Source organism: Corythoichthys intestinalis, chromosome 3 (assembly GCF_030265065.1).
Source record: "Corythoichthys intestinalis isolate RoL2023-P3 chromosome 3, ASM3026506v1, whole genome shotgun sequence".
Taxonomy (NCBI): Eukaryota; Metazoa; Chordata; class Actinopteri; order Syngnathiformes; family Syngnathidae; genus Corythoichthys; species Corythoichthys intestinalis.
In genome coordinates, this window is record NC_080397.1 from 64,278,083 (window position 1) to 64,295,774 (window position 17,692).

At 37.1% G+C, this 17,692-nt stretch overlaps 1 protein-coding gene across 1 annotated transcript in view; it reads right to left on the bottom strand.

Moving 5' to 3' along the window:
* Positions 1-14,813, bottom strand: part of nos1 (nitric oxide synthase 1 (neuronal)) — a 153,227-nt gene extending 138,414 nt beyond the window's left edge. The window contains exon 1 of the mRNA XM_057831649.1: positions 14,543-14,813. The gene's annotated coding sequence lies outside the window, so the exon portion shown is untranslated. The remainder of the gene's footprint in view (positions 1-14,542) is intronic.
* Positions 14,814-17,692: the final 2,879 nt, after the last annotated feature.

Sequence of the window (17,692 nt, forward strand, 5' to 3'; positions counted from 1 at the left end):
AAGTCAAATAAAGCAAATTGTAGTAAACAAAATAGAATATAAATTAAAATGAATAAAAATAAATAAATAAAAAATAACAAAAAAAAATAATAATAAATGGCCAGATTGCCCCCTATCTGGGCCCCCTAGTGGTCAGGGGCCCTAAGTAGCTGCATAGTCTGCGTATAGGCTGGGCCGGCCCAGCTGGGAGGTTGGCTATGGGGCGTCGTTTGTAAAGCAGCACATGCTGAAAATTACGACGACATTTTCTCACATATTAACGCAGCAGTTTTTAAAATGTGTGAAAATTTTAGAGTCACTTTTTTTTTTTGCACATTTTATATAAATCTTAAATATAAATCCGTAATGTAAATGTTAAATCTAAATCCTGGATCTTAAATATAAATCTTAAATTTAAATCTTAAATTTAAATCTTGAAACGGGTGGAACTAAATATTTAACTAATATGCAAACACAGTCTGAGCTGCTCCAACTTTTATTTTTTATTTTTACCGCCATAGGCGGAGTTTGACTTTTGGGGCAGGGGGGGCACAACATGTTGATGACCCCGAAACGCAGTGTCAGCAATAAAATTATCTTATATTGTACATATACAATGAGCATTTTTTGTGATTTTTTTTGGTGATTTTTTTCTGGCTGCTTAGGCAATACATTTCGCCAAGATCGTCAACCATTGAATATGGTGTCGCCAGTGTCATGCCAATGTAGTTACTCTAGTCAAAAAATGGATCTCCTGGGCGGAGCCATATTGAGGTAGGTCTCTTTATTAGTCAATCAAAAAAAAGTTACTTCAATTAAAAAAAAAAAAATGCATCAATCAAAATATATTTTCAATCAAAACAAAGTTGCTTCAATCAAAAAAAAAAAAGGTTTGAATGCAAAAATAAATTTTTCGATTGAAGTAATGTTGATCTGTGTTTGGGCCACAATTTGGCTAGAATGTTTTTTGTCTTTATTATTCAATCAAAAAAAGAAGTTGCTTCAGAAAAAATATATTTTAAAAAAGAAAAATCACTCCAATCAAAAAAAAAAAAAACTTTCGAACATAGAAAACGTTTTTGAATGCGAAAAAAATATTTGAGATTGAAAAATTTGCATTTGAACACTTAATTTTTCATTGAAAAAGTTTTCTTTGATTGAAGCAGTCCTATTTGTGTTTGGGCCATTTATGGGTAGGACATTTGTGTCTAAATCATTATATCCCAAAAAAAGTTGCTTCAATCAAAAAAAAAAATTTTTCAATCAAAGAAAAAAATCATTTGAAAAAAAAAAATTGCCGTCGCCTAATTTTTTTTTTGAGAATTATATGCAAAGCAAAGCTGCTAGTCACATGATCTATTCGAAAAATAATTTTGACCTATTATTAAAAAAATTTTTTTGTTCATTTCATTCATTTTTGTTGCAGTTGTATTGCTTTACAACTTATATATATATATAGGAAAGTCAACTTCATGAAATGACACTATTCGGGCACCAGGGGCGGCCTGGCCCGCCTGGCCCCCCCTTAAAATCCGCTTATGGTTACCGCCCGTTTAAGCGATAAATTTGACAACACCAGTTTTTACATACAGTTCTTGGCTTCTAGATAGGTTGTACTGCTTTTCCTGCTGAGTGTATTATCATCACATAGTTGGCGTTGTCCATGCAGATGCTACAATACATGCTCATCTGTCTATGTCTATCGTTAGAAATTGTTGGAAACCTTTATTTTTATTTTTAGTCAAAACATTTCAATTATACAGACGAAAACATTATGAGAGTAAATTTGTATGATATGTATGAGGGGCCGTACAAGACATTTTTCATTCTGGCCCTCTCACACACATACATTCTCCTTTCACATACATATATATTCACTCTCACACACATACATTCTCCTCTCACACGCATACATTCTCCTTTCACATCCATACATTTTTACTTTCACATTCATACATTTTCACTCTCACATTCATACATTTTTACTTTCACATTCATACATTTTCACTCTCACATTCATACATTTTTACTTTCACATTCATACATTTTCACTCTCACATTCATACATTTTCACTCTCACATTCATACATTTTTACTTTCACATTCATACATTTTTACTTTCACATTTATACATTTTTACTTTCACATTTATACATTTTCACTCTCACATTTATACATTTTCACTCTCACATTCATACATTTTTACTTTTACATTTATACATTTTCACTCTCACATTCATACATTTTTACTTTCACATTTATACATTTTTACTTTCACGTTTGTTTTTCAAAGTACTTTTATTTTGAAATAATACATCAGAATTTTATCAGAGTGCTTTAGTTCAATACTTGGGGTAGTCTAGTATACCCCAGAAGTGGGACCGTCCCGGGATATCAGCCAGATTTTTTTAAATCAATTTTTGAAATCAGGCGAAATGACAGCTAAAATAGGCAATTTTCAAAGTACTTTTATTTTGAAATGATACATCAGAATTTTATCAGTGTACTTTAGTTCGAGTCTTGGGGTCGTCTAGTATACCTCAGAAGTGGAACCGTCCCAGGATATCAACCAGATTTTTTTTTAAATCAATTTTTGAAATCGGGCGAAATGACAGCAAAAATGGGCAATTTTCAAAGTACTTTTATTTTGAAATGATACATCAGAATTTTATCAGAGTACTTTAGTTCGAGTCTTAGGGTCGTCTAGTATACCTCAGAAGTGGACCCGTCCCGGGATATCAGCCAGATATTTTTAAATTAAAATTTGAAATAAGGGTAAACGACAGAAATAACTAGCAATTTTCTAAGTAGTATTACTCGGAATTCCTAAATTATTTTTTATATCATAATACTTTAGTTTGGGTATCGGGGTGCTCGAGTGCCTCTCTCAAGTGGACCCGTTTTTGGATGGCTTCCCGTTTTTTATTTATTCATATTTATTTTTTTCAATAAAGGGACTAGCGCTGTGAAGCCACCGGGGGACTTGCGCTGTGAAGCCACCGCGTTCCATTATGAAGCCAACGCGTTGCAGTACCATAATGCACACAATACAAACAATGATCCAAATGAGGGGCGGCTAGCTTGACTTCGTTTTTACGAGTGGAGGGTGGCTTGACCGCAGTAGTCTGGGAGCAGGTCATATTAGCTCCCGCTTGGACAGTTGAAGAGGTTCGAGAGTTGCTCGGTCTAAAAATGTCTCTCATTTCACTTTCAACTGCATCATAATTAGCACTGTTGGGTGCAGTTGATTGTGTTCTTTGCCGCCGCTCGAGACAGGAAGCCAAAGAAGTTAGTTTCTGGGGTCGACAAAATGTTTTGCAAAAGTCCAACTGCTTGCCGAAGTGATTGTGCGTCCTCTTCCTTGTTATTTTATGAACAGTAACCCGCGTCAGGTTCTCAGCCAATCAGAGCTTACCAGTCAGAGCTAGCCAATCAGAGCTGGCTTCCGTTTCAACTAGACTCCTTCCGTTTTCACTATACTTTCACTCATACATACATACATTCTCCTCTCACGTTCATACATACTTTCCTCACATACATATATATTCACTCTTATACACATATATTTTATTTATACAAACATACATTTCATAGACTAAAAATGTGTGAATGTGAGAGTAAACATGTATGAATATAAGATTGAAAATGTATAAACGTGAGAGAGAAAATGTATAAACGTGAAAGTAAAAATGTATAAATGTGAAAGTAAAAATGTATGAATGTAAGAGTGAAAATGTATAAATGTAAAAGTAAAAATGTATGAATGTGAGAGTGAAAATGTATAAATAGGAAAGTAAAAATGTATGAATGTGAGAGTGAAAATGTATAAATAGGAAAGTAAAAATGTATGAATGTGCGAGTGAAAATGTATAAATGTAAAAGTAAAAATGTATGAATGTGAGAGTGCAAATGTATAAATGGGAAAGTAAAAATGTATGAATGTGAGAGTGAAAATGTATAAATGTGAAAGTAAAAATGTATGAATGTGAGAGTGAAAATGTATGCATGTGAGAGTGAAAATGTATGCATGTGAGAGTGAAAATGTATGAATGTGAGTGTGAAAATGTATAAATGTGAAAGTAAAAATGTATGAATGTGAGAGTGAAAATGTATGAATGTGAGAGTGAAAACGTATGAATGTGAAAGTAAAAATGTATGAATGTGAAAGGAGAATGTGTGCATGTGAGAGGAGAATGTATGTGTGTGAGAGTGAATATATATGTATGTGAAAGGAGAATGTATGTGTGTGAGAGGGCCAGAATGAAAAATGTCTTGTACGGCCCCTCATAGATATGTATGCACATCGACAACCTTTTTTTTCTACCAAGTATTACAATATGTCACCTTTATGATATATTGTCAACATACCTGGCTTTGTGAAAGGGGCCAGGGGTCAATGTGTGCGCTTTCTTCAGTGGTTTTTTGTCAAATTGGCTAGAATTTAACCTTTAAAAGACTGAATGTTTTTGTTTCATAGACTTTGAAGAATCAGTGTCTTCAAAGCAAGTGTTTCGGAAAAATCAGCAATCATTTAGGGGCTACTATGAATGTAGTTTTTGAATGAAATCTTTTCATTATCGTCGAAAACAACAAAGTTTTGAGTTATGAGACTGACTTTTTTTTTCCAATTTCAAATTTGAAAGCCTTCAATATTCTTTTACACTAGTTAAGTGTTAACCTTAAAAAGTATGAGCATAAAAGTTACAGCGTTGATACACGTTCTCTAGCTAAACAACTGCTTGCTAACAGTTTGGTTAGCTTTTAGACAGAAACATGAGATGGTGGTTGGAGATAGTTTGTCACGTACAGGGCACAACTGGTTTTCCGATGTGTACATTGTATAAAAAGAATAAAATAATAAAGTAAAATAATTGTTATTTTGAAGGTTCTTGTAAACAGCATAACACAACAGTACACTGCAGTAGCTACTCAAATTTGCATATTTGGAGAGCTGTGTTTTCGACATTGAACAGCAATTGGACAAGATGTTGATGTTCATTTCTGGACTTAATTTAAATTCTGCGTTAAATATCTCTAAATGCTTTCTCCAGTGGAATGAGTTCTTGTTTATACGCAAACTGAAAAACTGATCTGCTGTGTTCTGTCGAAGCAACCACGTAAACCAATTTCGAATTTAATGGTAATGTCACAACGTAATCTTGTTAATGGTCCTTCTATATTAGATAATGCATTTAAAAACAAACAGAACCAATTCCAATAACAATCAACACGGCAATGAGGATGTATGTTAGTTTGATTGATATTAAATTACTGTAAAAAAGACAAAAATAGTTCCACCCAACCCTTTTCAACACTGCTTTTTTTGTGTGGGGGCCAAAGGGTGCTGGAGCTTATCCCAGCGGACGACACACATTTTAACAGTAAAACAAGACACAAAACAATTGGTGTTCAAACGTCCAATTAGTCTGATCAATATGTAAATTTAGTAGATTAAATTAGCCTACCATAATTTTTGCACTATAAGGCGCACCTGACTATAGGCCGCCACCCACCAAATTTGACACGAAAACGGCATTTGTTTATAGATAAGCCGCATTGGACTATAAGCCGCAGCAGTCCTGACTGTATTATGGGATATTTACACCAAAAGATATCAACCGGTCACACTTTATTTGACAGCGGCATCATAAGACTGTCATAAGATCAAATGAACCACCATGAAGTTTTGAATCAATATGCTGCAAAGCTTCATTGCTTCAAGAAGCTTCATTTGGCCTTTACTGTTGTCTTGGGAGAGACCATCAACCTCTGCTGCCACCTGCTGTCAACACTGTTGTCGTCCATTATGCTTCCAAGCGTGCATTGCAGCACTACAGATAAATAACATTCAAAATTGAGAGACAGCGAGAACCAAAAGTGGTATTTGCCATGTGGCAACATGGATTTTGCCATGTGGCATTTTTTTTTGCCATGTGGCAAAATGGATATTTCCATGTGGCATTTTTTTGCCATATGGCCTAAAAAAATCCCACAAACCAAAATCCACTTTGCCACATGGCAAAAAATAAAACAAAAAAAATGCCACATGGCAAAAATCCATTTTGCCACATGGCATTTTTTTGCCATGTGGCAAAATGGATTTTGCCATGTGACATTTGTTTGTCATGTGGCATTTTTTTTGTGGCAAAAAAAAAAAACGCCACATGGTCAAAAAAAAAAAATAATCCCACAAATCAAAATCCATTTTGACACTCAAACATCAATTTTGACAGCAGGGCCGAGAACCAAAAGTGGTATTTGGCAACATGGATTTTGCCATGTGGCCTTTTTCTTTCCACTTTTTTCCCCACAAATCCACTTTGCCACATGGCAAAAAAAATGCCACACAGAAAAATACTTTTTGCCACATGGCAAAAAAAAGCCACGTGGCAAAAATCAATTTTGCCACATGGAAAATAAAAAAAAAATGCCACAAACCTAAATTCATTTGCCACATGGCAAAAAAAAATGCCACATAGCAAAATCCATTTTGCCACATGGCAAATACCACTTTTCGTTCTCAGCCCTGCAGTCAAAATTCATGCCCTGCGCTAATTATTTCTTCAGTTACTGTTCCAGTTGTTTCATCAGTTGCTAGTATATGGTCACACTTGACTGTCATAACACCATCATAATTATGACATGACACGGCCATGAGTATTAACGAATGCTTATGATGGATTTAATTTTGTATCCGGCAAATTATCTTACTTTTGAATGGATGCGAAAGAGCCGAGCTGGAGTAGTAATGACATAATGATGAATAATTACTGACATAATTTGCCGGGAGACATTTAATGATATCTGTCATAAGCATTCATTAATGCCCATGATAATGTCATGTCATTATTTTGACAGCCTTATGGCAGTCCTATGACGCCACTGTCAAATAAAGTGTTACCTATTACCCCAAATCAATCAACAAATAAGCCTATTGTGCATGTACCCCCCCCCCCCCAAAAAAAGTGAGTACTTCATCCACCACCATCCGAAACTTGTCGTCAGTGAGTTTTAGCCCAAGAAATTAAACTTCTCTGTCGTAAACAAATAGCCATTCCAAGACTTGTTGATGGTAATATAGTCATGGAAAAGTGAAAATTCTTTCTTGTTTCACTTTCACTTCGCTCGTAAGCGAGAGAGAGCATTACTCGGCTTCTATTACACAGGTGCTTGACAGCGATCTGACATTTACTTGCGGGGCGGGAATTTCTCCACAGCGGTGCTTCACGTCACACACAGGCACACAGAGCTCGAGCAATTCATTCCACAAGCGTTCGGAATTAATTAATTACAAAACCGAAAAGGCGCGGTTCATAAAGGCGTATTGAACCGTACAGGGCGAACCGTACGGTTCGGCTTTGAACCGCAAATCGTTGCATTGCTAGTACTTATCTCTTTTTGATCCAAAAACTCCATGTAGCATATATCACCGAGTGTCAAGACACAGCTGTGAATGGCCACAGTCGGATTTTGGGGGATTTTATGGGTGAAACATGGTCATATAACAAGGGTCGCGATGCAGAAATCGCAGACATCAAGGAGTGGTCAAGATTTTATTTTTCATATATTTACCCTTTTAAACGTTTTTTTTTTTTCCGTTTTTTTCTTTGTTTGGATCGATTATTTATCATCGAAAATATTGGAGAAAATGGGACAGTAAGGAAAAAAATACAATTCAGCGATAGTTATGAGGTGGATATTCATGACTTTTTTTTACAGACGCTAACTTTTCCATTGTGACATAAAATGTTTAAAAGTTTAAAATATGCAAGTGAATAATTTTTTTGCTGATTTTTTAAAAACTAAATATTACAAATCAATGAATGATTCTAAGCTAAAAAGGACAGTTATTTTGAATATTAAATACGATTACTTACCTTCTATTTATGGCTAGGTCGAAACAAAAGCGGTTGCGCGACATCTGTAAGCGGGGGTTTCCAGGGTAAAACGGACAAATTGAAAATAGTTCGGGGACTTCATGTGCCATAAATCTGCTATTACAGCATATAGACATATTGTTCTATCAAACACAACAGTTGTTTTGGCTGAAAATACAGCAATTTCTTAGGGCTGTCAAACGATTAAAATTTTTAATCGAGTTAGTTAGAGCTTAAAAATGAATTAATCGTAATTAATCGCAATTCAAGCCATCTATAAGATATGCCATATTTTTCTGCAAATTATTGTTGGAATGGAAAGATAAGACACAAGGCAGATATATACATTCAACACGGTACATAAGTACTGCATTTGTTTATTATAGCAATATATCAACAAGATGGCATTAACATTATCAACATTCTGTTAAAGCGATCCATGGATAGAAAGACTTGTAGTTCTTAAAAGATAAATGTTAGTATAAGTTATAGAAATTTTATATTAAAACCCCTCTTAATATTTTCATTTTAATAAAATTTGTAAAATTTTCAATCAAAAAATAGACTAGTAGCTCGCCGTTGTTGATGTCAATAATTACACAATGCTCATGGGTGCTGAAACCATAAAATCAGTCGCACCCAAGCATCAGCAGAGGGCGACAAAACAAAAAAACACAAGTAACTAGAAACTGCAATTTCTGGAGAAATTACACCTGGTCTTTCCTGTGTGGCTATACAGATCGTAGCCCTGCCCAGGGCTATCACTAGAATGGACAAACATGCCTGTCAATGGCATTAAACAAAGTAAATGCCATGAGAAATGAATGTGAAATTTGGACGTCCATGGCCGTCATTGGCAGCACCCTCCATAAGCGTCAGTGGAATTGGGGACATTTGGGGCACACGTCCTATTGAAATCTGGTCATTTTCTGTTGAATTTAGGAAATTTTGTTTTTTCCCCCATTGAAAATGAATGGGAAAAAATTTGGACGTCCATGGCCGTCAATGGCATTGACATCCATACAGTCAATTGAATCCAAGTACATTGGCATCAATAGATTCGACATGCATGGCCGTCAATGGCATCAATGCAATGTAACTTCAATTAGAAATCCCATTGTAAGTGAAGAGGAAATGTTCTCATTAGAAATGAATGGGACAGTTTTTGGCCAATTTCCGGGGGACCGTAATTTTTTTCAAAATTCTGTATACAACTTTTATGCCCCTCACACTCACGGAATTTTTGATGCCCAAATTGTGTGATTTGGTCAAAACTTGAAGGACTAGATACATTTTGAAATTTTTCCTTGTTTCCCATTAAAAATCAATGGGCAAGTTTTTCGCAAATTGCCGGGAAACCGTACATTTTATCAAAAATAATTTCCCCGTCACTTTTATGCCCCTCGCCATCCCGGAATTTTTGATGCCCATCTTGTGTGTTTTCGTCAAAAATTGACGGACTAGTAACATCTTTAAACTTGTCTTTTTTTCCCCTTAAAAATGAATGGGCAGGTTTTTGGCAAATTTCCAGGGAACAGTATATTTTTTCCAAATTGTGTTAATAACTCTTATTCCCCTCACCGTCCTAGAATTTTTGATGCCCAAATTGTGTGATTTGGTGAAAAATTGTAGGATTGGATACATTTTGAACCTTTTTTTTTTTTCTCAATAAGAATGAATGGGCAAGTTTTTGTCAAATTTATGGGGAACCGTAAATTTTTTCCAAATTCTGTTTACAACTTTTATGCCCCTCACCGTCTCGGAATTTTTGATACCTAAATTATGTAATTTGGTAAAAAATTGTAGGACTAGATACATTTTGAAAATTGCTTTTTTTTTTTCAGAAAATTGCCGTTTACGGGCAAATGGAAAATTTTTCGGGGCCGTTTGACAAAAAGCCTGCGTCGCGTGAAAATTCCGGACGCGTCGATATTTGAACGGTGCCGATCGGTCAAGCGGTCCGGGCTGCGCGGCGCGCCGAAGGATTCCCATTCAAAAAAAAAAAACAGAATAACATATACCTGATCTTTCCAAAGGAAAGACCAGGTAACAAGTTAACATTATTACACTGTGCTGTCATTTTAATCTGTTTGAGCGGGGCATGTGCGTTAAATGTGGCAAATATTTTAACGTGACTAATTAGAAAAATTAATTACCGCCCATTAACGCGATAATTTTGACAGCCCTACAATTTATTTTCAAGAGGGGTGCAAGAGCAGAAACTGCTTTTTCAGCCTTGTCTGTGTTTTCCGCCATATACTGTTTATATAGTCTTCGTTAGCTGTTTGTGTTTATGTGTTTATACGCTACGTTCACTTATATCCTGTGTAACTCTTGGGGGCAAAGCCCCCATTTTCTTAAAACCTAGTGACGCCCCTGGCTACAAGACCACAAGGCTAAAATTGAAGGGTTCCATATAATTATAAATTTTCTTTCAACGTCAAAAATCTTTTAATGCCCTACTCACCTTACCTTACCTACTCAAAACCTTAGGTTTCAGTCAAGAGTCATGTTAATTACTTGACTGTAATTACTAAGATTGCTAAAGGAGCACCGCCTCCTTGAACTTAAGTGACACAGTCCTTATGGAGTACATTTTATTCATATACCGTACATGTTTGCCCTACCTGCACACGTTGACTTCACTATCAGTTCAGTATCAGTATCAGAACTAAAACCAAAACAGGCACTTCCCTTAGGCATATATGAGTCTCCATGAGCAGCGACATAAAAAAAAAAAAAATCAAAGTCGTTCCCTAATAAATTTCCGATTATTTTTAAAAATGTATCACAAAACTTAAAATGGTTATAAAATTCTCAGATTTTACACTCGATGCATAAAAATCACCAAATGCAGAGATAATCGCCTAAATTTTCAGGATAAATAGCAATATTTAACATCAACTTCAAAAGCAAAATTGGCATTTTTCTATATACAAACACAACTTATTTAGGTTGAATTCTGCTATTGTGTAGAGATACAAAATACAACGTGGTGGGTACCACGGACAGAAAGACATGTAGTTCTTAAAAGATAAATTTTAGTTCAAGTTATAATAATTTGATATTGAAACCCCTCTTAATGGTTTCGTTTCAATAAAATTTGTAAAATTTTAAGTTCAAAAAATAAACCAGTGGCTCGCCATTGTTGTTGACGTCGCAGGGCGGTGATGTCACATGGAAACGCTGCTGTACTTCCACAGTGTCACTCTTTAACTATGTAAAATAGTGATTTAAATACACCACAAGGAGTCAATGGCGAGTATTAAAATAATTTGAGATCAAGCCAATAAATGTGTTGACGCCGTAGTTTTATGTTTGCAGTAAAGATACACGATAATATCGGTCACCGATAATTATCGGTCAATAATAGCAATTATGACGTCACACAGATAATCCAGATAATGAAAAAATTCAACCAATAATGCAATCCGATAATTTTTACTTGATTTAGCCTCCAAATGTGCACAACCAAAGAATTCAGCACGCCGCCTCCTCAACCCCTCCCCTCTCTAAAGCCCCTAAGGGAGGAGGGGTTGAGGAGGAGTTACACTACAAGAAATAGTTGAATATTATGGCGGCTGTTACTAAAAAAAAAAAAACGACGCTCTCGCCATCTGCGAAACATGTACCGCAGAAGTTCCACGAGGCCGAAAGAAAGCGTCCTCATTCAAAACCACTAACCCAGCATCCATTTAAAACTGCATCACAAAGATTTTTGGAACGAATACGAGGCTGCTGCCAGCGGGAATGCTAAAGCTATTGTAAACACTAAGTGAAACTACGGGGCTTGTGACGATACAGAGTCGGGTTGTTTGGGAAAGCAGCCCAAGGCGGGTGGTAAACTCGCATCTAAGGCTAAACACCGGCACGACTGGAGACCGATAGTCGGAAAGTAGCCGTCTTCCGACAGAAGCAGAGCCCGGTTCCCCGGCTTCAGGACCTCCGGCGAACACCCCGGTTTCTCGAGCGTTCCCCCGCGGCGAGCGAGCAGAGCCAGGCCCCGAATGCACCGCGGCGAACCGGCCGGTGCGGGCGGATTGTCCGGTAAGCTGCCGCCGCCGAGACACAACACGATTTTTTTTTTACCGAAATGACCCGAGAGCCAAAGCCCTGGATAAAAAATAATGCAGTTTATACGACCACCAGTCTTCATGAATAACATGCCAATCACATTTTCACCACGGACATTTGGAAAAGTGATGTCCAGTAAGCCACTATATCATGACGGCACAGTGGTTAGATGATCATTTAAACATGGAGAAAACGAAGTCAGCCAGTCAATAATGCATTCAGTATGTAGTAAAATGACGAGCGGTCAGATGACTTTGTAACGCTGCCTTTATTTTCGGCACTGCCTTTATTTTCGGCTTAACAAAACTCAGGCACTAAACAACACGCACGGAGATGCGAGCTCCAACTCCATCCAAATAGTACTGCCATGTATCAGTTTAGCTGCTGTAAAGCAAATGTCGTGAGTGCCGCAAATGTAAACAAAGCGCTGCAGAATGGGTACATGACATCTCGCTCTTTTGAGTTAATCATTTTCACAGTGTGCAGCAAAGCATATAACATTAGCAATCACTTTTCATATTAATTTAACTTATTTGTCTGCTCAATTACAGTCACAGTAGATAATCAAAACTTATTGGCACTTATTAACACTTATCAATTTAAATATGCACATTCCTGTTGTAATAAAATAACAATAATATTCTGTAGCCACAAATATTATTCAAAATCTTTCCTTCTTCCAAGTTTTTTTTTTAGGATTAAGTATAATAATGTATTGCTTAAAATAAGGCAGTTAAGATTATTTTCTGCTAGCTATTTTATTTCCAAGAAATCTGAGAGAAATACACTTGAAGTGCTGGCAGATAATTTCACTTGTTTCCAATAGATTTACACTTAAAACTGACTAGTTTTAAGGAGGTGTGTTTTGCAGTGTATTAATGTTATATATTTTAGGAATTGTTTACTTTTAAAGGCATTTTTGTGCAACTTAGGTATTTACTCTGCAAGTAATTGTTGCCAAAAGTTTACCATTACACAATGTCAGACAATCTGTCATTATTAAGATGTTGGAATTGAAAACTTGTTCATATTTTATGTTGAAAAAATGAGCAATAAATGATATTTTTGCACAGTAATATTTTCTTTTGTGTATACTTTAAAATTTTATATAAATCTTTTAATAGAATTATCTGCTTGACATTATCGGTTATCGGTTGGAATGAGGAGGAAATTATCGTTTATCGGTATCGGTTGAAAAATGTATTATCGTGCATCACTAGTTTGCAGTACCAACTATCGCAATTAGTTCTCCCGAACAGTCCAGAACAAATGGCGGGACGTCCTATCCTGACACAAGGAACACCAGTGAACACCCAATATTCAACTGATAAAACGACCGACAAGACTCCAACAGCCCCTTTGACGCAGAGGGTGCAAAATCCACAAACCCCGCTGTTTTGACAACAGTAATTCCCGAAGTCCCCTGTCCAATCCACAAACAGACAATATTCTTAAACAACGCCCAAACACACCCTTCTTCCTGCCCATCCAGAGAGAGCCTTCAAAAGACTGAATGTTTAACTACGCATTGTGATTTTTCTCGAGAACATTTTATTGACTTGTCCCTCTGTGCTTGATGATTGCTGTCGACTCAGAATAAATTGTCAACTTGTTTCAAAGCCTTTTTCCAGCTTCCAAAATGGAGTCAGTACAAGGGGTTAAGACTACGGTGAACGCACGAGGTTTGGCCTTTTGGCCGGGTTTTTGGATTCTACCCGGCCTGGGTCGTTGGAGCTGCGCCAGCCCGGGTCCGGCGGTTCGGCTGGCGTGATTCTGACTAAAAGGTCAGATTCATTATCAAAACGAAAATATTAAGAACTACATTTCTTTCTATCCGTGGTACGTTTTAATGTTGTTCAAGAAGCAGCTCTAAATGAATACATGCACGCATCTTTTATTGCTCCAGCGGTGATTCTGTGATCCGTTTGGGGGACTTTTTGAGAAAGCTGCCTTGTACGCCTCCGCCCGCGCGTTCATCCTAATCATCCACACCTGGCTTGAATGAACATCTCTTCCACCTGGCACGGCAAACGGTGCAACCAATTCTTCCAAAATCGGGCTAAATCAAGACTTCACAATTATCCTTTAATTCTTAATCCTACTTCTGTGCGATACCCCCCTGCTTCAGGTGGAAATCTCACTCCTCCTCCCAAATGTTCGACTCCAAAAGTTTAAACCTTGTTCTTCATTGACCTGATACGTGTTTTCTTAAATTTGACCGTTTTAGAATCTCATACGTGCCCACGCGTATATAAGTTGTTGAAAACCCCATCGACAATATTCTCTCTAACGAACCAAACGTTTTCATAAACACTGTTTTTGGTAACCATGACGGCATAGCGCAGCTCGGTGTCATGCAATTTTGGTTGTTTGTTAAGCATCTTTTGGGATGCAGACTTGCTCGGATTGCACGGCCGTGCGTTAGGTTTTGCAATAAAACTCAGAATAAAGCATCATTTTCACTCATGTTGACGTGCATCATTATACGCAGCAACAAGTTGTAGACACTCTTTGAGGTGAAAGAGATTGCAAGCGGTGCTTAATGTTCTCATTTTGCCACACACCCCGAATGTACCACAAATATACCATAGAACAGAAAATAATTAACTCACCCACTGAGTCTGGGCGCGAGCTCTGCGAATGCTCAGTCTAAAAAAAAAAACAACAACAAAAACTTGGTGTGAAACTCCTCAGCGGTACGCGTGGTTCATCCCGCACACACTTCCCACAAAAAATATAAAAACAAGAAGACTGTAGTGTCGGGGTGTAAAACAAAAATTTATGAATTTAAAAGAAAAAAAAAAGAAAAAAATATGTCGGGGGGGAAAAGCCGAGGTTTTGCTCGCGTTCTGCCTCTCTGGAGGCTCAGCTTGTGTCTGCGCGCGCTGGGGTGCCTTTTTTAAAGCGCCGAAAAAGAGAGAGAGCGAGAGAGACACCAGCGCAGATGAGGAGGAGGAGAAGGAGGAGGACGACGGATACCAAGGGGAGGGGGGGCACGGCGCCATCGCCTGTCGTCATTTCTCATCCTCGTCCCCGCTGCCGAGAGAGAGAGCGGAAAGATGGAGCTTGTATCCTCGTCTTGCCAGTAAGTAGAAATGCATGGCTGTAGACCATCATCATGAACACCGCAGAGGGGGTCGCGCAAACCTTGGTATCCACAAGGACAGTCTTAGGACAGATTTGAAAAGAAAAGTTGAAAGTGAAAAAGACATTACTGGCGACATGCAAGATAAGAAAAGTAAAGTGAAAGGACGATCCAGGAGTCTCAAAAGTGGGCTTAGAAGTCCAGTCCGGTTATTCACAAACGTTTTGCAATCATTTTGTTATGATAAAAAAACCAATAGAAAAGAGTTGACTAAATTAACTGTTGCTGCTCATTTTGTCCACTGGAGGGCACATTGATGACTACTTAAATACAGGTGGTCCTCGGGTTATGACCTACTCGATTTACATGCATAAGCGGATTTTAAGGGGGGTCCAGCCACCCCCGGTGGCCGAAAAGTGTCATTGCATGTAATTGACTTTCCTATATTTGTATAAAAGTTGTCAAGCATTAAAGCAAAAAACAAAAACAAAAAATGAATGAAATGAACAAAAAAAAGATTTTTATAATGGGTCAAAATTATTTTTCAAACGGATCATGTGACTAGCACCTTAGACGGTCATTTGCTTTGCATATTCTTTTTTTTTAAATTAGGGGAGGGCAATTTTATTTTTTAATGATTTTTTTCTTTGTTTGAAAATATTTTGGGGTGATTGAAGCAACTTTTTGGGGGATTGAATGATTTAAATGACAAATGTCCTACCCATAATATGGCCCAAAAACAAACAGGATTGCTAAAATCAAATAAAAATTTCTAATTAAAAATTAAGTGTTAAAATGCAAATATTTGAGTCTCAAATATTTTTTCGCATTCAAAAACTTTTTTTCTATGATTAATTTTTTTTTTTTTTTTTGGATTGAAGTGACTTTTTGTTTGAAGCAACTTATTTTTTGTTTGAATAATAAAGACACAAATGTCCTAGCCAAAATGTGGCCCAAACGGAAGACAACATAACTTCAATCAAAAAAACAAACAAAAAAGACTTCAATCAAAACAAAGATTCAAAGAGAAATAGCTTTCAAATGCATTCTTTTGAGTTTCAAATTTATTTTTGCATTCAAACACATTTTTAATCTATTAATAAAGACACAAATCTACCTCTATATAGCTCCTCCCAGGGGATACAATTTTTGACTGGGGTAACTACATTGGCACGACACCGGCGGGCATATCATATTCAATGGATGACGATCTTGGCGAAAAGTATAGCCTCCCCGCGTGAAATGTCCCCCCTGACGGGAGCGCCCACACGTCACTCGTACAAACAGCATTTTCTTACCAATCGATTGACACGGAAACGACTTTCTTGTACCATGAATATGTATTATTTTACTCTGCTTGAACTAATAAATGTCATACCTGTGTGATTGTCATTGGGATATGGTCGTGAAAACCTGTAGACTAATACATTTCTGTTCAAAGATGGTTATGTGGCCCAGTCCACGAATTGTTACTAAAATACAGTACTAGTATTTTGTGTAATTTATTTATTTAAGTACCATGGGTGTCCCATTTTGGGACACCCTAGGATCATCCCCAAGGGTGTCCCATTTTGGGACACCCTGGAGATCTGCCCCCAAGCCGAGCCCAGCCTTTGTTTTGTAAATGAGGCCATTACTTATGCACCGCTGGCCGCATCCCATTTTTCTTCCCCCACCCCTTGGCACTTCAGATGAAGCAATAAGGGGTAGGGCTTGAAACGTCAGCCCTACGCATTGGGACACCTCTATACACTCGCGTACGTCATTAGTCCGTTCGCCCAGTTGTTACGTAACCAAAAGCGACAATAAAAAGTGCACTAAGTGCACTTGTGCATTTAGCAAAACTGAAAAACAAAAACAAACATTACAAATGAAGAAACACAATGAACAAGCATTACAATTAGTTGTGTTGATTTTTTATTTATTACACCCCTAAATAGTGCACTTTTTATCGTGATTGAACTTTTTTAACTATACTTTTCTGACTGAAGAAAACACATTGAGAGTAGATAATACTGGTCATCAGCTGTTAGAGTATTATTTGGATGTATCAAGCTTGTTTCATTTAATTTAAGCAAAGCAAACAAAACAAACACTTGTAACAAACGGAAGGGTCCACAACACATTCACATAGATGTGGAGCACTAGTTCAGTTTAATTTAGTTTGGTTTCAAATTCAACGTAATATTTACACCATTGTATGAAACCTGAATGATAGTTTGTTTCTGAACCAAGAGTGGTATTTACTAGTCTTGCATATTTTTTTTCCAGCCATTTCATGTGAGGTGCTTTTCTTGTTACCACTGTTGCTTGGTGTGCTTAGTTGTAGTATTTCTGAATATCTATGTACTGTATATCAATGTATATCCACAGCAAATTGTTAACTGATCTTTTCAAAAATGTTTTTTAACATGTAGAGGGTATTCAAACAAATACACCCGAATGAATTAGAATGATTATACTACTGTTAAAAAATCCTCAGAAGTTTAGCAGTTTATTGTCAAGTAAGAAGTAACAGTGTCTGAAAGTAGCCTGATGCCCAACCCCGTTCCACTGGTAATGGCTGAAAATTTTCCCCCAACCCCCTTCCACAGCTAACGGCTGAATTGCAAGTAGAGAAAAAGCAGCCTGACTTGCAAAGGTTTCGCCCTTACTTTTGCATTCAAACACATTTTGC